This window comes from Pan troglodytes, chromosome 7 (genome assembly GCF_028858775.2).
Source record: "Pan troglodytes isolate AG18354 chromosome 7, NHGRI_mPanTro3-v2.0_pri, whole genome shotgun sequence".
Taxonomy (NCBI): Eukaryota; Metazoa; Chordata; class Mammalia; order Primates; family Hominidae; genus Pan; species Pan troglodytes.
The window spans coordinates 87,046,475-87,069,862 of record NC_072405.2 but is presented as its reverse complement, the minus strand read 5'-3'; the positions used below and the strand labels follow the sequence as shown (position 1 = coordinate 87,069,862).

Below are 23,388 nucleotides of genomic sequence, written 5' to 3'. Positions count from 1 at the left end.
ATTTTCTAATTTATTATAGAGTAGGAATTTAGAATATAATTTGGCACCATAATAAATCTTACTTAATATTAATGGCAGCGATCTCAGCTGTTGTCTTGTACTTTTCATTGGTAGACAAGACATAGTTAATGTGTGAGTTCAAATGAATATCCCTCTATGTATGAACCTCAATATGTCAAACGTCTGTACTAGTTTTCTGTTATACATTGCGAGAGAATCAAATAGATACTACATGTGTTCCTTTTTTCTTCAAAGGTGCTTGTAACCTAGTTTTAGTGAGAAAAGGTAAGTGCTTCTAAAAATAATTAACAATAGGTCAGTAACAATCTGAAGGCCTTAAATGTTAGTACATAAAATAGTACAAGATGGCTTTTGACCAAGAAAAAATCTTGAAATGCTGTATGATGGCCTTTTGGCCTCCTAAATGTAAAACAAAAAGACATTTTTAAGATAAGTAAATTATGTTTGGCTACCCAGCTTTTATAACCTGCACTTGATTTCATCAGTCTATGTAATATAAAAATTGCTACGTTTATTGTTTCTTCAGTTTTCATAATCCTTTGGGTTGGTGCAAAGATCACCAAAATAATTTGTAACACACCTTCTCCTCTGTTCTTTCTAGCTGGGACCATCTCATAATGTTTGTGTACATTCCTGTTGTCTTCTACCTCCCATCCACAGTGTCTCTCTACTGCCTATAACCAGCCTACATAAGGTAAGGCCTTTATCTGCTTCTCCAATGACCCAGGTGAGCTTACTCAAGTAATATTCTCTGTCTTTATGAAATGGGCATTGTTCTTCCGTTTTGTGCTCTTGCATCACTACAGTAAAAAGATAATCCATTACTAAAACTTGTAAACAACAGAATGGTTCTTTGCTGTTGGCTTCTTATTAAATATTGGGTTTGTCAATTTATATATTCTCTCTCCCTTATGATGTTTCAGATACTTGAGGTTAGGCAAGAGGTTACAGTTGCCTACAATTTTAAGGTACACTTTATTCTACTCAATGAACTACCTAGGCAGACATATGAACTATGATTTGTAGGCTGAGAACTAAAACCTCCACCTGATTCCCAACCCCTGAAGTTGAGTCATAGTTGAGGTTTGTCCCTCAACTAACTTTTCTCTTTAAAGGAAATTCCTTCTTAATTGAGTACAGTGCCTGGGTGGCTAAAAGATGGGCTTTGCGCCTCAATAGCTTGAATATTTATTTTTGGGGGGTTGTATTGGTTAGCCTTTAAATGACCATATCCATGAGGCTTATTGGTCTTCTCTTTAAAAAGCAATTATTAGTGGAACCAGCTTGCCAGACAACCAGAAATGCCTAGATAGATGGACAGATGGAGAGAGAGAGAGAGAAAGAGAGGAGAGAGTGATTGATTCTTAGAGAGCTCACATAGCCTAGACTCTCACTCTGAGTTTTTGTTTCATTGGAAATAATCTATAGTTTCAGATGATAGCAAAGTAACACAACGAAGAGAAAGTTTACAAACAGAGATAAAAATGATATTTCTCTTTTAAGTTCACTGTTATTTTAATAAGAAATGTTTAAAAGAAAAGTCTGAAGCCTTGTTTGCAGTGGACTTTTCCCGCTGGCTTTTGGTACAGGCACTGAGCTATGCTCTTGCCATCTATTCATTTCATTACATGTTTTTAACAAATATATTTCAAATTCAAAGCCCTCTTTTAGGAGATGTTGGAGACACAATTCATGAATTAACAGTGATAGAAGTGTGATTGCATTTGACTGAACTGCAGAGCAAGCAATGCATTTAACACTAGACATTAAAAAGGCACATGGAAAGAAGGCGGAGTATCTGTTAGTCTAGAATCCTTGGAAATTTTCCAAGGATTCACCCAGAACAGAGACCAGGACTTTGAATGACCTTTTTCTGCTCATCTGCTTTAAATCATTTCCATTGTCTTCAGCACACTTCTAATAATGACACTGATTCAAGAAATTTCTAAACCTATAAAAGGCTAATGTAGATAAGATATGAGTCCTGTAATTTTATTATAATTACTTTTATCTGTATCAGCTTCTGGAAATGGAAAGTTTTGCCTGTATTTCATTAAAATTAAGTTACATGATTTAAAAAATTGATGATAGGTATGGTTCTTAAAATTCACTTGAGTAGGGTTTCATCCATTGTGGGCAAAATCATAACATAGATTTTGAAATTTGAAGATGTAATACTTTAATATTATTAGTCAAATTGGTGCCCATCTCTAGAGGAAGAAACCACGGAAGAGACCAAAGAAGAAAGAAGTTAACCACTTACACCTGTTTGAAGTCTGATGCTAGACTAAAATCTAGGACTTCCAGACTATTTTTGAGCATTTTTTGTTTAAGTTTCGTTTTTGTCTACATTTTTTTCCTTAGAAAAGTAAAGTCAACATATGTTTGCTAGATAAAGAGAAGGGTATCCTAAGTTCAGAGACATAAAGTCTAATTTTGTGTGACACAAAGTATATGAATTATTTTTTCTTCTTAAATTTATCTTCTTCAAAGATGTAAAGTGTTAAGATATTCTGGGTTTCTTATTATTTAGCAGTCTTTATTATTATCTGTTACAAAAGTGAAAAAATAGCATAATTTTAATGAATCTATAGTAAATAATAAATCTATAATAAATAATAAATCTATAATTATTAATAATTTATTGATGTATTTTAATTAAAAACCAGAATAAATATTGTTTTACTTCAATTCTCCAGGATATTTATGTAAGCAAAGTAAGTTTATATAAAAATGCACATATATGCATATGTGTATGTGTATATATATATATATATACAGTGCACACAAAAATACATATTTACATATGCATCTACTATTACTATATATATAACTTCTATTATTAATCTAATATTCGTAAAGTAGTTACAGTGCTAATATTTCTAAGTTCCTCAGAAGAATATCTGGCATACAATAAGCATTACATGTTTCCATTTAGCTATGATGATGTAGTCGATAATCTAACTAAATTTTAGATCCATAAAGAAAAGTAAAAAACATAGTTTTATTTTACTTTAAAAATAAAAATTTGTGTACAATACAAAAGGATAAAAATCTCTATTATGGCTTCAGCATTTCTGAAAGCATTATATCTCTACCAGTCAGTAAATAATAAGTGCTAAATGAGTGGTGTGGAAAATAAGTCCTGTGGAAGTTTAAAAGAAGGAAAGATTGCTTCCAGATGAAACAGTCAGGGAACGCTTTACAAGAGTCAGGATTTAAGCTGTATTTTGAAAAATGGGCAGGATTTAGATTTGGAGAAGCAGAGTAGGGAGGACTGTGTTGAGAGGTTTTATAATATGAGTAAAATGTAAAAGCAGAGCTAAGTTTTCAGTTTTCTCTGCCTTGGGTTTGATGAAATAAGATTAATATATTTAAGTATGAAGTCAAGAGGGAAATGTCCTTTCTCTCTTTCATTGACTTTTGAACTCTCTTCCACTATCACTATAATTTTTTAAAAATAAGTGTCCCTGGACAATATCTTTTCTATTATATTTTATTGGATAATGATATAATCACATCTGTTGCTTGGAAAATAAAATATTTCCATAATTATGATACTATGTTATATTTACAATGTGAAATAAAAGCAAGTGAGTGTGTGTTGTGTTGTGTTGGTGTGGTATGGTGTGTGGTGTGTGTCATTCTATGAAAACTGGGTTTCTCTAATTCATAAAGAAACCAGACAGCTATATTTCTTTTTTTCTTTTTTCTTTTTTTTTCATCAGAGTAGGAAGAAAGGCATTTTCTCTTCTCAAGCAAAATACCGACTGAAATATAGCTGGGCATTGGAAGTTGCAGAGCATACCATGTCTAATAAACTTCATGGAAATCTGGTCACAAGAGGTGGTTCTGGATATAGTAGTTTCCTCAGAAAAAAAAGCTCTGTTCTTGATCTTCCAACAGCCATGTCACCTATATCTTCTTAACTGGCAAGGGACACATTCTTGCATACTCTTCTATGTGCTGGCTAATGAAAGTTCTTTGGCAATTTAATCATTAGTAAGACATATTATGAAAGAATCTTTGGAAAATGAAATTACAAGTGAGTATCTGTTGTGGGTAAAAAAGAGAATACTTTAAATACATATCCAAGCTGAAAATAAATGATTTTGGGATTTTCTGCTGTTTAGGATTATCTGCACCAATGAGCCCCTCTATTCCTTCTTGTAACCAAATGTTGACTTAGTTTGTCTGCTAGAAGTCTACTCCAGCTGCAAAGAGATGAAGTAATGATGGTAGATTCAAGTTAATTGTTAATATAAATCCCTGACTCAGTTATGTATACATATGAAAGTATTTTATTTCCTGTTTTATTTGGTAAAAGTTTTTATGAAACATACTAAGGTGAATTTTAGGTTAACATATAAAAATAATTCTTTATCAAATACCAAATATGGTGAAAATTATCTGCATTTCATTTTCTCTAAATAATGTAGCCTCATCTGTTAATATACACCAGTTCAATCTATAATATTTATTACACCCTTTTTGTGAGTAAAATATCCTATGATCACATCACCTTAGAAGTTACTTAGTTGTGATTAAAGCCTAGAATTTCAGCTGGACAAGCCCACAATGTTTGTGGCTCCACTTTGCACCTTAAAACTTGCATTTGCACCTGCAAAAGGCTGAAATGAATAATAAGTCAGCACATGTGTGTTCCATTATTCATTTTTTTTTATGAGCAGATGTGGGTGATGTGGGCAAAGAGCTAGATGCATCTTTAATTGAGAAAATCTGTGGAAAAGTTATCCTTAAATCTCTCCTAGGGAATTGACTTAGAACACTATGCACCATGATTTGGAAACTACGAATCAGACCCAAATGTTGACCAGACAACCCAAGCTTGAACACAGGCTGTCAAAAGTGAATATTGCAGACATTAATCCTCAGATTTTTTTTCTTTCAAATTTCTCTATGAATAATACTGTGTCCACTAGTTGTTTTTTTTTAATGTTCACTCTAAAATGATACAAACCATCAGGAATAAAGACATAAAACCCAGTGAAATTTATTTGGAGAAAAATAAATTGGATCCCAAACTTATTTTTTCATGCTGTATTTACACAGAAAGAATCTCAAGTTGTGCAATTTAGTTTTTTTTTAATTTACACTTAACTGTTGTCTTTGAATATTTAGTCTATAGAATTAACTTGTCAAGTTCCTACTGTTGAGGAGTGAAGGTAAGAGTGAACAAGACACAGACTTTGAAATAAATAAAAGTGAAGTCTATAAGGTTTGGCTATTCTAGAGCTTATACTAATAATATAGCTCTTTGTTAAATCAAAATTTCTGTTTTTAACATAAAGTTGAAAATTAGATTGTTCTATGAAAACAAATGTTAAGACAAAACAATTAAAAATAACTATAGCTACAGTAATTTGTTAATGGTAACACAGTATAAAAAGATGTAAATTGTTAATGCCAATAGAATAAAATATTGGGAGAGGAAAAGTTAAAGTTTCCAAAGTTCTAAAATATGGTTAACATTAAGTTGGTATCAGCTTAAAACAGACTTTTATAACTACAAGATGTTTTGCTTAAGCCCCATTATAACCACAAAAAAGACTTGTAGTAGATACACAAAATATAAAGGAAAAGGAATAAAAGAATACTTTTATAAAAATTATCAAATCACAAAAGAAGATAGCAAGAGAAAAAGAAATAAACTACAAAATAGTTGGAAAATAATGAATAAATGGCAGTACATCCTTATCCATCAATAATTACTTAAAATGTAAATGGATTATTCAAATGACATAGAGTGGTTGAATGGATTAAAAAAATGAGATCCAACTATATGCCACCTACAAGAGACTCACTTTAGGTTTAAAGGCACACATAGGTTGAATGTGAAGGCACTAGAAAAGATATTCAATTAAATGGTAATCAAAAGAGAATGGGCAGGCTGGATTTATATCATACAAAATAGACTTTAAGTCAAAAACTATCACAAGAGACAAGGTCATTAATAATGATAAAGGGATCAATTCATCAAAAGGCTATAACAGTTGTAAATATATATGTACCCAATATCAGAGCACCTAAATGCATAAAGCAAATATTGCCAGAACTGAAGGTTGAAAGAGGTAGCAATACAATAACCATAGGGAACTTTAATACCCCACTTTCGACAATATATCGATCATCCAGGGAAAATTAATCAATCAGAAAATATCAGACTTGAATGACAGTAGAGACCAAATGGACCTAATAGACATATATAGAACATATATATAGAATATATATATATTTGAAGCTGTCACAGAACATTCTCTAGAATACATGATATGTTAAGCCACAAAAAAACTCTTAATAAATTCAAGAAAATTAAAATCATATCAAGTATCTTTTCTGATCATGTTGGTATGGATCTAGAAATTGATAAAGGTGGAAAATTAGAAAATTCACAAATACGTGGAAATTAAACAACACATTCTCAAACAGCCAATGAGTCAGAGAAGAAATCAAAAGGTAAATAAAACATATATTGAGACAAACTACCAAAACTTATGAAATGCAGCAAAAGTAGTTCTAAGAGGAAAACTTATAGTGGTAGTTGTTTACATTAATTTGTTTTTGTTTTTGTTTTTAGAGACAGGATTTCACTTTGTTGCCCAGGCTGGAGTGCAGTGGTGCAATGATAGCCAACTATAACCTTGAATCCTTGGGCTCAGATGATCTTCCCAACTTAGTCTCCCAAGTAGGTAGGACTACAGGCATGGAACACCATACCTACTATTTTATTTTATTTTTTGTAGAAATTGGGTTGCCCAGGCTAGTCTCGCACTCCTGGCCTCAAAGAATCTTTCTGTCTTGGCCTCTCAAAGTGCTGGATTTACAGGTGTGAGCCACTATGCCCAACCTCAAATCTTTCTTTACAGCTAACTTGACACCTCAGAAAAATAAAATAAGCAGAACAAACTAAGCACAAAGATAGACGAAGAAAGGAAATAATAAAGATTAGAACAGAAATAAATAAAGACTAGATTAGAACAGAAATAAATAAGGACTAGAAAAGATCAATAATACTAAGAGTTGGCTTTGTGAAAAGGTAAAGTTGACAAGACTGAATTATAAAGAAAGAGAAGTATGACCAGACTAATAACCAATAAGGAGATTTAATTAGGAGTCAAAAACCACCCAACAAAAAAATGCTCAGGACCTGAAGAATTCACAGGAGAATTCTTCCAAGAGAATTAATGCTGATTCTTGCCAAACTTTTTCAAAAAAATTGAAGGGCAGAGAATACTTTCAAACTCAATTTTATGAGGCCACCATTACTCTAATACCAAAACCAGACAAGAATACTGTGAGAAACAAAACTGACAGTCGAATATCTTTGATAAACATAGATCCAAAAGTCCGCAAGAAAATACCAGGAAACCAAATTCAACAGCAGATTTAAAAGATCAGCCATCATGGTCAGGTGAGACTGATGCCTGAAATGCAAGGATGGTTTAACATATGCAAGTCAATAAATGTGATATACCACATTAACAGAAGAATAAAAATTGTATGATCATCTCAATAGATGCATAAGAAAATTTGAAAAATTCAACATGATTTCATTATAAAAATACTTAATAAATAATGTATAGAACATAAATATAACTACATGCCTCAACATAATAAAGACCATATATGACAAGCTCACAGATCACATCATACTCAATGGTAAAAAGTTGAAACTTTTTTTCTAAGATCAGGAAGAAGAGAAGACGACAAGGGTGCTCATTCTTAACTTTTCTATTCGATATAGTATTGTAGGTTCCAGTCAGAAAATTAGTCAAGAAAAATAAATAAAATACATTCAAATTGAAAGGTAAAATTGTTTCTGTTTGCAGATATCATAAGGAGGAAAGCCTAAAACCCTACCAACAAACTGTTTGAACTAATTAATCAATGCAGTGAAGTTCCAGAGTACAAAAGCAGCATTCAAAAATCGGTAGAGTTTCAACACACTAACAACAAACTATACAAAGAAGAAGTTAAGAAAATAATACCATTTACAATAACATCAGAAGGAATAATATACTTAGGAATAAATTTAAGGAAGGAGGGGAAAGATCTGTACGCTAAAAACCATAAAACATTGATGAAAGGAATTGGAAAAACACTAACATAAAGGTATTCCACGTTCATTGATTGGAAGAAATAATGTTATTAACATGTCCATACTACCTGAAGTGATTTATGGATTCAGTGTAATCCCTATCAAAATTACAATGTTATTTTTCATAGAAATACAATAAAGACTCTTCATATGGAAACATAAAAGACTCCAAATAGCCAAAGCTGTCTTGAGCAAAAGAACAAAGCTGGTTGTAGTACACTAACTGATATCAAAAGATACTATAAACCTATAGTAGTTAAAACAGCCTGATAATGGCATAAAAACAGCCACATAGACCAGTGGAACAGAATAGAATGCCCAGAAATAAATTCACACATTTATGATCAATTGATATTCAGTAAAAATGCTAGAAACATATAATGAAGAAAGGACAATCTCTTTCAAAATTAGGCTGGGAAAACTGGATATCCATATGCAGAAGATAAAATTAAATCTGTATCTCACATCAGGTATGATTAGTTTGACAAGGCTGCCATAACAAAGTACCACAAAGTGTGTGGCTTAAACAACAGACATTTATTATCTAATTGCTCAGGGGGCTGGAAGTCTGCGAAGAAGTTTGCAGCAGTGTCACGCTTCCTCTGAAGGTGCTAGGAAAGGATCTGCTTTTAGGCTTTTCTCCTAGTTTCTGATAGTTCTTTGGTTTGTGGCAGCAGAACTCTAATCTTCACTCAGCATTCTCCCTGTGTGCATGTCTATCCCAGCATCCATGTTTTTTTCTTTTTATAAGGACACTAGTCATATCAGAATATAGCACACCCCAATTACTTCATTTTATCATCATCCCTCTCTAAAGACCCTATCTCTAAATACAGTCAAATTTGAGGACAAAGTTGGGGTTAGGACTCCAACATCTCTTTTCATGACACAAAATTCAACCCATAATAATGTACAAAAATCAATTCAAAATAGATTAAATAACTAAATGTAAGACCTAAACACTAAAATTACTAGATAAAACATATAAAAAAAGTGTCGACATTGGTCTGGGCAATGATTTTTTGGGTGTGATCCCAAATGCACAAGCAAAAACAAATGAAAAAATAGACATATAGAATTGTGCCAAACAAAGAAGCTTCTGCACAGCAAAAGCTACAAAGTGAAGACACAACCTATGAAATGGAAGAAAATACTTGCAAATCATACACCTGGCAAGGGGTTAATATCAAACAATATATGGAATTCAAACAATAGCAAGAAAGCAGATAATCCAATTTAAAAAATGGACAAAGGAAATGAATAAACATTCCTCAAAAGAAGACACATGAATGTCCAACAATTATATGAAAAATTTATCAACATTACTAATGACCAGATAAATATGAATAAAAACCACAATAAGGTATCACCTGATACTTGTTAGAATGCCTATTATCAAAAAGTCAAAAGAAAACAAGTGTTGATGAGGATGTAGAGAAAAGGGAACATGTGCACACTGTTTTGGGACATGTAAATTGTTATAGCTATTATGAAAAATAGTGTGGAGGTTCCTCAAAAGTTAAAAATAGGAATACCATATGATCTAGCAATCTTCTGGTTATAAATCTAAAAGAATTGAAATGTATCTTGAAGGGATAATTGCACTCTCATGTTCATTGTAGCATTATTCACAATAGCCAAGATATGAAATCAACATTAAGTGTTCATCAATGATGAATGGATAAAAACTTTATTTCTTTTGTACCATCATAAAGTCAAAAAGTCGTAAGCGGAAGTATAAGTCAAGGACTGCCTGTATTCTAGAGAAAGATAGAAGTGTATTTTTTTTTCATGTCAACAAAGGGAGAAAGTTTATTGTGTTTTATAAATGCAATCTCCAAAAACTATCTTCCTACACAAATATATACACCAGAAATAGTTTTCTTTCTCTCTCTCTCTCTCTCTTTTTTTTTTTAGAAGTGTAAATAAGATAGGGCACAAGGACGGAGAAAACTGCAAATTTTCAAGTGGTTTTAAGGAGGCAAAGGACAGCATCATCAGAACTTGTTGAGGGAAATGTTTGGGAGAATGAGTTGAAGTGGCTGAATTCTTGGCTTCCAACTTAAACATTTTGATAGATGATGGTGCAACTGATTGCAGTAGCAATAGCTCAAGTGTTATGTCCTCTTGGAGGCCTTCCCTGAGCCTGCTGCCTCCACACACGCCTTAACCCCCATGGAGTTAAGAAGTATGTACCTGTTCTCTGGGTTTTTATAACACTCTGAGGATACCATGTTCATTCTAGTCATCATGTTGCATGGTTTTTCCCATTTGACTCAGGATCTTTGAAGTCATCTTTTGCACCAATATCTCCAGAAGCTAACAGAATCAAAGGTTCATTTAAATATTTGTTGAATGAGTACAATCACTCATACAAGTGGTAAGGAAGAATAGGGATGAAGAAACACCAGAAAGTAATTTTTATGGCATATGTGCTACCTTGGGGGAAAAATAATTTAGAAATAAGGGGAGCATTTTATTTATTCTTTCTCATAAAGCATGAGATTTAGGAAAACAATTGAAAATTTGGGAAAAGATGACTGGCTACAAATATTATTTTAATAAACAAAAATGTGCTTCTTTGGGCCATGGTTTAAAATACTTCAAGAAGGAATCTTTTCCCGAGGGTGACTGCATCTTTTATATTTATCAAGATATTATGTTATGAAGACCCCTTCAATATGAAAATTCAGTGGCCAGTGGTGGGAGGGAGAAAAAAGGCTTGGGTAAATCTACAAAATGTAATTTTATTGAAAATATTAGGAATGATGTGATAAGGGGATAAAAATGGAGGAAGTACCCAGGACAAAATAATTACAAATGGGGGCAGGAACAGTGGGACTGCTTATGGTATGGAAATCCAAAGTGTGGATCAGAAACCAAGGGAAATTTCACTGGAGGGAACACAAGCACAGCTCATATGAATCACTGTGAGCCTAATGATGCACCACTCATCATTGTCCCTCCCATTCCTCATGTTGTCTGTGCTTAAGGCATCAAGAATTCTTTTTACCAGAAGTGGGGCAACATCGCTGACCAAACTTTTAGTTCATAGCTCTACATGTGACTGCTATCTTACTCAACCTTTCTCATCTCTCATCCTTTAACACCTAAGCTACCTGTATCATTGAATATGTATCTGTGTATATACTGTTCATCTAATTATGTATTTATCTGTGAGTGCCTTTATCGACGGAGGCAGTTTCTGAGTGGTTGTATATTACTTCTTTCTACCTTCTTGACACTTCACAAGGAGTCTTGTACATAAAAGACATTCAAAAAGTGTTAAATATGTGACAAAAATGTATGTCATATGATAATTTTACAGTCACTTTATAAGGAGGATGGATTGAGATAACAAATGGGAGGATCTGTTATTTGCTGTCCTTTTGTCAACTTGGAGACTTATAAATGATGACTGTAGGATGCAGTGTATTAGAGGAGATAAATTAATCCACATTTGAAGCAAACAAAAGACATGAAAGGGCCAAGGTGGAAGTGAAGAATGTCAGAGGAAGGAGAAAGAGAAACTGAAAGGCAGAATTTAAAAGGGATAGGAGCTGATGCTGTGGACCTAGCTTGGAAAGAAAACAGAAATTGTGAAGCAAAGTTTTGTGCTCTGAGCTGTAAAAAGCCCTTCCATGAACTCTCTTAATTTTTAGCCAAAAAACACCCCATTCCTTAGAAGGATTCAGTTATTTATTTATATTATCATTATTATTGTTATTATTGGTGTGGTAGGGAATGAGATAGGCTAAGTCCTGGGTGTGGAGATAAGAACAGAAACTTCCATGGGGTGCAGCTATATTCACATTAGACAGGCAGGTAGGGAGACAGATACAGGAATGGAACCCAGTCTGCCAGGGAGAAGAGCTAATTAGCCCTGAATGGTCGCTCCCTGCCTTTAAGCAAAGAGTCTACTAGGAATGAGAAAAAAAGGAAAGAAAATGGTCATTTTCTGACTATGGTAGTGTGCCAGTGTACCCAGACGAAGAAATGCATGATGCCATCCCAAAGAGAGATGAGGCTCAGCAGTAGAGTGGAGAGCCACGTAATTGTGTTTCTGCATTCTAAACTCTGTGAGGGTCAGAGTTTCTGATCTTTCCATCTCATCCACCTTTCCCCATATTCTCTCTTCTCTTCCTAAACACCGATCAGTTTATCTCAAAATATAAAGTTTGAGATATTAAAATACTAAATATAATATATGTAAAAGTTTAAAATACAGGTACTTGGAACATAATGGACATTCAAATAACATTTATTTCTCTTTCTGTGTCTTCAACTGTTCAGGTAGCTGCTGAACTTTTTATTCAATTTTAAATAGAAGATAGAAGGAGTGATGTGACCTACTCTTAACCTAATTTTTAAAACAGGAAACATTGTTTTTTAATAAGAGAGTAATGGAGTTCTTGTGAGAAGGGCCTTGTCACCTTAGAGTTCTCAATTACTAGTGAATGGAATGCTGGATGGAATTAGACATGTGTCAAAAATGCTATAAAAGGAAAAGTGTAAATTCTGCAGAGATAAGGAGCTCCCAGGCAATATCAACCTAGAAATATGGTCATAGTACTAGATGATGATGGTGATGATGATGATGCTAATAATAATAAAATACCCTATTGTTCTTTGGCTATCTCTTTAAAATTGTCACCTTTCCCTGCTCTCACTTGTGTCTTAGCTTCCAAGGTGGTAGAAGTTTGTCTCAGTTTCCTCTAACCTATTTCAATAACACTGTGTAGCCATAGCCTAGAAAATAACACAAAGTGTGATTTTGTTCCCTTTACCTTTGCCACCGCCAAAAAAGAACATCATTGCTGAAATTCCTCAGCATTAGCAGCCTCTTCGCTGATCACAGGAGGTAACCATTGTCAAAGATTAGGGTGCAATCACAAGGTCAGGACATGTCTGTACCACTTTAATGGTTCTTTTATCTCTTCTTCCTAGGCCTAATAGGATAAGAAACTAGATTGAACTCTATAGAGCTCATCCTATCTACACAGTTTCTTTCAGGAAACTGCTTTATTCCTGTTTCCAGACAGCCAGAGTTGCATAAGATGATTCGACTTTAGTTATATACTCTCTAAAACTTCCACCACAACAGATTTGATGCCACTGCTTGACCCACTGAAAGGGGGGATGAGTTAAAAAGGTTTGGAGGCTCCCAAAATGCATATTAGACTCTGAAATTACATTGATCTTAGTGATAAAGAAAATGGGGAAGGTAATATATGTAGAGAGATATAGCTAGATAGACAGCAATCCAATAAGGCATTATTTTACAAGAATTGGTGGAAAAGATGGCCTGGATGACATTTAGCTGAGGATGTTCTTTACAGTAACACAGAGCAATGTAAGATACACCCAGGATGCTTAGATCTGCAGTGAAAAAATATATGGACAACAAAAATGCTTTTTAATTTCTTTTTTTTTGGTTATTTTGTTCAATGAATGAAGAATATTAAGGCATGACTACTCACTGAAACAAAAGTTGTAATGCAAAGAGTTCAAGAAAGTAGTTCTACTCAACCATTTCTATTTTGCTTCATGTCAAAAGGAAATATTTTTAGAATCTTTATCTTATTTTAGAATAAGCATTCATATGAAATCATGATTGAATGAAAAGTGTAAAGTGACTACTTAGCAGCTCTTCCAACTCACAACAATGGAGCTCAGTTACTATGAGAACTTGCACATGCGTTTCAAATGTTCTCAGTGATCTCTAAGGATTCGGGGGAACTAGAAGGAAATATGGGAATATAGGAAACAGATACTTGTTACCACCTTTATTAAAGGAAAACTGGGGGTCATAATATATAAATCAATAAACATGTCTTCAGTACCAGGCAAATTCTAGAATGGGTTATCTTATGGGTAATTTGCAAAAATATGAATGATTTAGAATAATGCTAGCCTGAGTTCATCATATACTATACTCTAGGTTAACCTCAATATTTTGATACATTAGAACAAATTCAAGAAATGTATAAACATAGTCTTTGTATTTTTGCAAGAAATCAGAATAATTTTTCTGTTATGTCCTTTGAAAGGAAATGGAGGAATAAAGTCTCTGGACTAGAAAAAAACGTTTGATAAATTTGCACTCTGTTACATAAAATGGGCTTGGTCATGGGTGTCCTGGATTCAGGGAGTATCTTGTATTTATCTTGATGTACCAGCATGGAGCACATAGTAAATACTCAGAAATATTAATATCTGAGTGAAGAAATGAATATTGAATAAAGTCATTAAATAATTTGTTATATAAGCACTTTTGGGTAAGGACAGTGCTAAAAGAAACATTGCAAAGTGGCTTTCTTTCAGATTCCCTGGATATTTCTGTCCAAATACCTGATGACAATGATGAAGTTGGCTCTGAATCTACTTTTTATTTAGAAACACACTAATGATTATGATCAGTGAGACTGAGACATTTGTGTCAATGTTGTGGGCAATTATAAGTCATAGAAAGTAGAAGCTCAGTGATTGACATGTTCTTTTTAAATTTTTTGAATGTGTCCAGATTTTTGTAGAACTATCTTACATTATAAAAATTCTGAAAGTATTGGAAGCATAGTCTCTAGAATTGCAGTTATTTTCTGTATGTGATATGATGAATAACTTGAAGTTGTATATTTAATGAGCTTGAAATACTTTAACTTAATATATCTCATTTCATTTTGCAATGAGCAAGGAAACTTTGACCTCACAATGAATGGATCAGAGTTGGCAAGGATTGTGCGTGGTAGTTTTGTGATGCAGATTTCAGCTAATGGACCATGTAATTAAGATGACCAATTGCTAATGCAGTTGGAGAAATTCCAAGAACTCTGATATGAAGCCTACCAATTACAGTACATTTCCCACTACTATCCAAGGGGATTAATAATTCTTTTCATTGGCTTTATTGAAATTCTTCAACAAATTTAAGAATATTTTAATTCATAGTGGAAGAAATAGTATATCTACTTGTACAGCAAAGTACAGGAAATGAGAGAGGCATAGCTCATCTCTAAGTATCTATAATAGTTCTATCTGTACTTCCTCATGTAATAGAATTTTCATAATTATATTTTATCTCACTGATATTAAGTGTATATAAATGAATTCACAATATATTGATCTTTTTTGTCAAGGATTAATAATCCAAATAGAGGTGAAAGGCAAGGGATAACATACACAGATGAGTCAATTCCTTTAAGATATACAGTGTCAGTAAGTAATAAAGAAGAGTCTATATGATTATAGCATTTTTCCCCCTCCTTTATTTTCACTGCTAGATTTTCCCTAGGTGCTCAATAAATGTTTATGGAATGAGATTGAATCATCAATAACATAGTCTTAGTAAAATATTATTTTGAAAGGTATAACTCCAGTATTCACCTAAAATATAAGTAATTTAAATCATATAGTTTATCTTTGAATCTCCAGTGCTAAGCATAGTATATGATATTTAATTGTAAATCAATGTATGTTAATTGGAAGAATGCATGAATAAATCCTTTACTTTTCAATTAGCTCTAATTAGAAGTATTTGTTTTGGTAATGTTGTATTACTCTAAAAGAAGACTGAAGCACTTGCAGAGGAATGTCAACATTTATAATATTTGGGTAGTCAGAACTAGGCTGATTGTTTTATATTAATCTTTATATTTTTATTCTTAAAACATCGAGAAATCAGCAAATATTTAGTTTGTCTTATTTTTGTGTTTTTTTCTTCAATCTAAATTGTTCTATAACACTTATTAGTATGTTTTTGTGTTCATATAGTACTAAGTGGTAGGAATATAACTGCCTATAAAGACATACATAGTTTTCTTTCTTTCAGTGTCTTCCCTTAAAAACATATAAACATGAGCTAAGCTAAAATAAACATATTTTTAAGTGCATAGCTGAGTTATCAAGACAATAAAGGAAATCTCTCAATAACACAGAAGGAATTAAAAGCTGAAATCAATATTTCAAGACAACATGAAATCTGAAGCTTTTCTTTGGGCATGGGGAGAATACAACAACCTGGAATTTCAGGGACTAGCTAAATGAGGTTCAAGTTATTAGGCCTATGGAAGAAGAGAAATGAGATCTGAAAATTGTAATTAAATCTTCCTTCTCCAAAAGTGTATACCCTCAGTGAAAGAGCAGGCTGGAAAAATCCAGTGTCAAGGAAAGGAAACAGACATTAAAACCTGGATTTCTTGCCAATAGCTAGAGATGGCGGGGCACGTGGCTCTTAGGAATATATGTCATAGGCTTGCTTGCCTCACACCAGTTTGGGGCTTTCATTTATACTAGCTGAGTGTCAGGAAAACTGGAAGCTGAGATACTAAGTAACAGGGGTCTCAGTTGGTTGGCATATTCTGTCTGCAGCAGAAGCCTTTCTGGAGGGAATCATTCTTAACCTAGGTTCTTTGTATTCTTCCACAGATGAAATGCAATCAAATATGAATGTATAACTACAAGAAATATCAAATACATGCAGTGAAAAAACCAACAGGGAACAATTTAAACCCCAAGAACATCAGATTGAAGTCATTGCTTATAGAATATAAAACAAAAAGAATAAAATGCTCACAGAATTAAATATACATTCAAAAAAGTGGACAAAGGTTAAGAGGATATATAAAGTAACCAAATAAGCCAGGCATGGTAGCACACACCTGTGGTCTCGGCTACTTGGGAATCTGAGCCAGGAGGATTACTTGAGCCCAGGAGTTTGAGGCTGCAATGAACTATGATTGGGCCACCACACTCCAAACTGGGTGACAGACTGAGACCCTGTGTCTAAAAAATTAAGTAAAAAATAAGAGATAAACAAGTAGAATTGGAGAAGGAAACATTGAAAATTTGGATTAATCAGGGTAGGCAAGGCTATGTTGCAGCAAAAAGCCACTCCAACAACAAAATTTCCTTGTACTCCCTTAAAGCCTGCTAAGAGTTAGGTAACTCCCCTTGGCAATTGTCCTCTATGCAGCAACTTAGACATCCAAGCTAAATGAACCTCACAGCTCTTCCATCTCAACATAAGGTTCTCCTCTTGGCTAAAGCTAAGGTATAATTGAAGGGTAGCAAACAGGTTCATCTGAGGTTCCTCTTCAAAGTAGAGGAAAAGCAGGTTCCTCTTCAAAGAAGACTGAAGCACTTGTAGAGGAATGTCAACATTTATAATACTTGGGTAGTCAGAACTAGGCTGACCATCACTGCTCAAAACCCAGCAGACAGCATCATTATCAAGAAGGCTGAAAAATGTGTGGGAACACAGAGAATAATTTTCTTCTGTAGAGTTCTAGAACTAAAAACTATAGTAATTCAAATCAAAATCTCCATGGATGAGTTAAATAGAGAATATAGCATTAAAGATAAACCATAAACTAAAAAATTATAAACTAATTATAAATTACTATGCAAGAATTAATAATAACATAAGTGCTGCACATAGATGCTAGGATGTAGAAACTTTTTAAAAGATAGCATAAGTGGCAAAAACGGTAACAAGAAGAGCTAACATGTATCTAACTATTCTAAAAGGAGAACAGAGAAGAATGGGGGATATACAATGTTTACAACTTTTTGGCAATTGATAAGAAGTAAAAATTCAGACTCTAAAACCACCACATAAGCTAAACATAATAAATATATAGATATACACATGTAGTCACCGCATGGTGAGGCCACAGAACACCAAAGACATAGCCACCAGAGATAAAATAAATATCATCTACAAAGTAGCGAATCAGGCTGAAATTGAACTTCTCAACATCAAAAGACAGTGGGAAAATACTTACAAGTTGTAGAAGTAATATCTGTTGACAAAGAATTGCATATCTCACGTGACAATTTTCCAAAACAGGGTGAAACAAAGATATTTCAAGCAAGCGAGATGCTAAGAGACCTTACCTCACACAAAAATCTAATTTATGAGACAAAAAATAAGAATAAAACACTGGGAAAAATGACAATTATTTCAAGAAGCATATGAAATATTAAAACATATAGACCAATACAAATATGAAAATATTTTCAACTTCATTAATAACCAGAAAAACCCATTTTATTTCTAACCAGACCAAAATTAACAAGTCTAATAAAACCAAGTATTGGTGGAAGGGCATTAAGTCTTATACTCTTTATAAGAGAATTGGTTTCTGTAAAGTTACTTTGGGAAAAGATTTGTTGTTTAATAATGTTGAAATGTAAAATCCATTTATTCTGTGTAATCCTGAGAGAAATTCTTACACATGTATTGCAGAAGAAATGAATGAATATATCCATATTGTTTGGCAAAAAATGCTAGAAATAATCTAAATATCTAAATATCCATTGACAAAACAATGCATAAAATTATGTATATAATTTATAAATATGTTGTATATAAAATTATATATGTAAAACTGTGTGCATTATATATTATATACATGCATGCTTACACATGTGCAGATATAATGGTATGCCATGCAATATTGAAAATAAATTATTTATACAAAGTCCAATAACAAATAAACCTAAGCACTGTTTGTTTATAGCTACACATGTGCATCTATAAAATCGCAATGGTAGGAAATAGTCCCTACCAACAATAAAGGGCTGGAGAGGAGGATGCATTAAGAGAGAGGTGTGAATAGGACTTCTATAATAATAGTAATGTATTTCTCAAACTGAATGATAGGATGATTTTTTTTTCATATAGCACATTTAATAATATATCCTTTTTATATATAAAATATTTACATTCAAAGTACAAATATTACAGTGTTTTCCCTCATGTGTAGAAGTTTACATAAAGTAATGTAAATTTCAACATTGACAAATACTATTGAGAAATGTACATGGGGTTACTATTTAGAATAGGAATATGCGACTTTAAAACATTTTTATTTTACAGTATGTGCTTGTTTGTTACATGGTTATTAAACGCAAAATGGTGAGGATTGGGCTGCTAGTGTACTTATTACTGAAATATTGAACATTGTACCCAAAAGTATGATGAGCAAGTTCTCCCAACCACCTTCAAAATGTCCATGCCCTAAATTCTGAAACCTCTGAATATGTTATGTTACGTTGCGAAAGGGACTTTGCAGTTGTGATTAAGGTCACTGATCTTGATATGGTAGAGATTTCTCTAGATTATATGAGGGGGCTGAGCTAATTATTCTCTAGATTATATGAGGGGGCCAATCTAATTATAATAACCCTTGAAAGCAGAGACTCTCCTGATTAAAGTCAGAGAGAGATGAAGGGGCAGAAGAAAACACAGGACAGATGAGACATGAGAGGTACTTGATCAGTGGTTACTACCTTTGAAGGCAAATGTCCACAGGTCAAGGAATGATGCAGCATTTAGGAGCAGAGAATAATCCCAGGCCATCGGCCATGAGGGAAATAAGAACTTCAGTCCTACAATTGCAGGGAACTGAATTCTTTTAAGAGCCTCCCTGAGTCTAGAAGATTCTCCCTTAGAGCTGTGAAAAAGGAACAGCCCTGCTCACACCACAATTTTGGCCTTGTATCAACCTAAGCAGAGACTCAGCCAAGCCATCTCACTGTTGACCTACAGCAACTATGAGATAAATATGTATTGCTGTAAGCCATTAAGTTTGTGGTAATTTATTATAGCAGCAATATAAATGGATATAGTAATAAACATGAAAACCCACAAAATAAATGCATAGTTAATTATTGTGGTAACTACTTAATGGAAAAGAACAGCACACTACAAAAGAGGAAAATAAGGCAACCTGCTTGAAGACACTCAGGACAGAACAAAGGATGAACTTTCTCCATATTCCATTTTTCTTCACTGCAGCTTATCCCTATAATGTCAGCATAGCATTCACTTTGAAAAAATGTATAGCACATCTACTAAGTGCAAAGCAATGCAATAGGTACACAGAGATAGTATAGATGAGTTTAGGAGATACCTCACCTTAAAAAGTCACAAGCACAGGTTGGCAAGCCATGGTCTGGGAACCAGATCTGGTCTGCCATCTGCTTTTGTGTGGCTTGCAAACTAAGAAGGATTTTTACCGTTTAAGATGGTTGGAAACAAAATCAAAAGAAGAATTATATTGTGTGGCCTGTAAAAAGTCTATGAAATGCAAAGTTCAGTGTCCATAAATAAAGTTTAATTGGAACACAGCCACATTCATTCATTTGTGTGCCATCTATGCTTGCTTACATATGAAAATGGCCAAATTAAATAGCTGGGAAAGTGACCAAATGACTGACAAAGGCTAAAATATTCAATGCCTATTCCTTCATAGAAAAAGGATGCCGACTCCAGATCTAGAATGCAGATAAGTCAAGCATATAAATGTTCACGAGAATATGTATAATTGAATAAATGCCATATAGAGCAATTGCATTTGCTTATGCGGATCAGGAAAGGCTACATGAAGCGGCTGACATTGAGATGAGCTTTCAAGGAAATGGAGATAAGATTAGGCATCTCAGAAGTAAGAAGAGATTCCTTGACAGGCCATGTGCCAACAGAATTATTTTGCTGAATTTTTTCCTCATTCAGTATTTTTCAAATTGAATTCTGTTGTAAAAAATTTGAAAAAGAGAAATCTTTTTTTTGCTTGATTCCTTACAATCTTAAGGATAGAAACTCTGATACAAATTTTGTGATTTAAATTATTTGTTTCATATAATAAATTTCTGCTAAAGATGAACCTCTTGCTATCTAGAGCTCTTAAATTTACTGTACCCCCAATGTCATCATTTCTGTAGCACCTTTATTTTTACCAATGATTAAATTAATTTAAATTTTTAGAATGGATTTCTTCTTACCTCCATTATGCTATGCATGTCTCCACTGCCCCCTTCTCCCTTTCACTTGCTAGAATTACTATCACCACCAAATTCTACCCCCACCCCTGTGTCTGCTCAGAGGCTGCTTTGCTTAAAGCCACAACAGCTAACAATCTTTATGAGAAACCCAACTCTTTGCTTCACAGATGCATTTTTTACCTCACAAATTCACTCTTCAAATCCTTCACTTTTTCATGTTTGTATTTGCTAATATATTTACTAAAGTTTTAGCTGTTTATTGATGGAGTTGAATCTCAAATTGTTTTTATTACCTCCAAATACTATGATAGTTATTAATACTAGAATGAATAGCTGGTTCGTTTCACAGCTCAGTTGCTACAATTGTAGGCTCATCAATGAAAAGTTATCAAAGCTTTCATGGTGGGAGATCCTGGCTTCCATTCTCCAGCCCTGGTTGAGTAAGTGAATGGTAATACAAATGGTCTGCTTTGCTTTTTTTCTAGATCTCAGCTACATCTAAAGTAAGTGGCGTTCTTGATAAAACTCTCTAAAATTAGAAAGTTGTAGAAATATATGGTAATATGTATCTTAATAATTCAACTTATCATGGCAACACACAATTAAAACTTTCCTTTGGGACTGAAGAGAAGGAATCACAGTCATTTCTAAGGAAGCCAATATATAATAATAAGAATAATTCAAGTAAATGGGACTGAGTTTCATAAAGAAATGGAAAATAAAAGCAAAAATTTTTAACAAGGAAATTAATTATTACTGCATTTGATGACTTTACAGTTTTTATGACCTTACTTATTAGTTTTTTTTATTATTCCCAATTACAGCAGTATTATTATTTTTTATTTGGTAGGGAAAGAAGTATTGAATTTCTTTCATAAAACCACCACACAAAAAATTATCCTTTTCTAGAATAAGCATAATTTTTATCAAAATTTACTTTATTTTAAATGGAATGTATAACACCATTGATATTACATTCCATTAATATATTGGAAACATTTTGAACAAGGTTAATCAAAGAAGTGTTTTCTTTTTATATGTTTGTATCTATATCAACACTCATATTGACATATTTATATCTTCTGTATCTTATCGTCTTATATATACTTTATAAAATCCTGTAGTAAGACAAATAAGTCTAAGTTTTATACAATCTAAAGAATTGAATCCCAGCCCATGTAAACAACATGTCTTCTGTGCTCACTGTTATAACTAAATTGTATATAGATCATTTACTATATTTCATTGATTCTAAGATGTCTGTTTCTTTTTATTACATTTAATATCTCTGAAATAAGAATGAAACTTACAGTGGATGACCTATGATAATTCAATTGCTAGCATTTTTTTCTTTCTAGGTGAATCAAAATATAATATACTAATATACTTTTCACAATTGATAGTGACAGATTCAAAGAAATATTCAGTTTTAAGACCACCTTTCAGAGTGTAGCACAGTTTGACAGAAAGTGTTTTTCACCCTGTAATAATGATTTTCCTCTTTTAAAAAAAAGTTTTAGCTAGTTTAGAGCCAAAGAGCTAGTTTTTTCCAAACCACCTTAAAGGTTACTGTATTGGTTTGCTAGGGCTGCCCTAACAAAGTACCATAAACTAAGTAGCTTAAACAACAGAAATGTGTTGTCTCACAGTTCTGGGTGTTAGAAGTGCAAGATCCAGGTATCAGCAGGGCAATGATCCCTCTGAGGTGCTAGGAAAGGATCTGTTCCAGGCCTTTCTTCCGGCTTTTGGTTGCTCCTTGGATAGTGGTAGCATAACTCCTGTCTTCACAAGGGATTCTCACTGTGTTCATGTCTGTCTCTTCACATGGCATTCTTTTTATAAGGACACCAGTCATTTGGGATTTGAGGCCCACCCTACTCTGGTATAAATTCAACAAATTACATCCACAATGCCCTGTTTTCAGCCTATTTTATAAGGTCACATTCTGGGGTACTGGAGTTGGGACCTCCACATATGAATTTTGAGGACATATCTCGGCCTATTACAGTGGTTGCATTCTGGTCAATGAAATGTAAGCAAATGTGTTAGCTTCTAGAAGCCTTTATTAACAGGCAATTTTTATGTATTCCTCACTACTCATCTTTAATTCTCTCTCCATCTTGCTACCTGGCATCTGAGAACAAAAACGACACTTCATGTATGTTAGAGAAGGGAGCAGGATGAAGTGTCAGCTCCTAAGAACCTTAGAGAGTACAGCTGCCACACCAGCTTTGAGTTTAAGTCATGATTGTTATAAAGCCAAACTTAATTTGACTTAATATATGAGCTTTTCCAACATCAGTTACAATCTTAACTGTACCACTTACTCTCTGTGGTCTATTTACATGTCTCTTATAAGGTTCATTTTCCCATTTGTGAAAGAGCAATAGTCATATCTACTTCACAGTTGGTATAAAAAGTTCTATATGCACAGTACCCAGCATAGAACATTAGAGTTTGCT

General features: G+C 33.4%; 1 long non-coding RNA gene across 1 annotated transcript in view; it reads left to right on the top strand.

Annotated features, from left to right (window-relative positions):
• The window catches only part of LOC107976352 (uncharacterized), a 519,171-nt gene that overhangs the window by 235,344 nt on the left and 260,439 nt on the right, over positions 1-23,388 (top strand). The window contains exon 3 of the long non-coding RNA XR_008536779.2: positions 623-715. This is a non-coding gene — a long non-coding RNA (uncharacterized LOC107976352). The remainder of the gene's footprint in view (positions 1-622; positions 716-23,388) is intronic.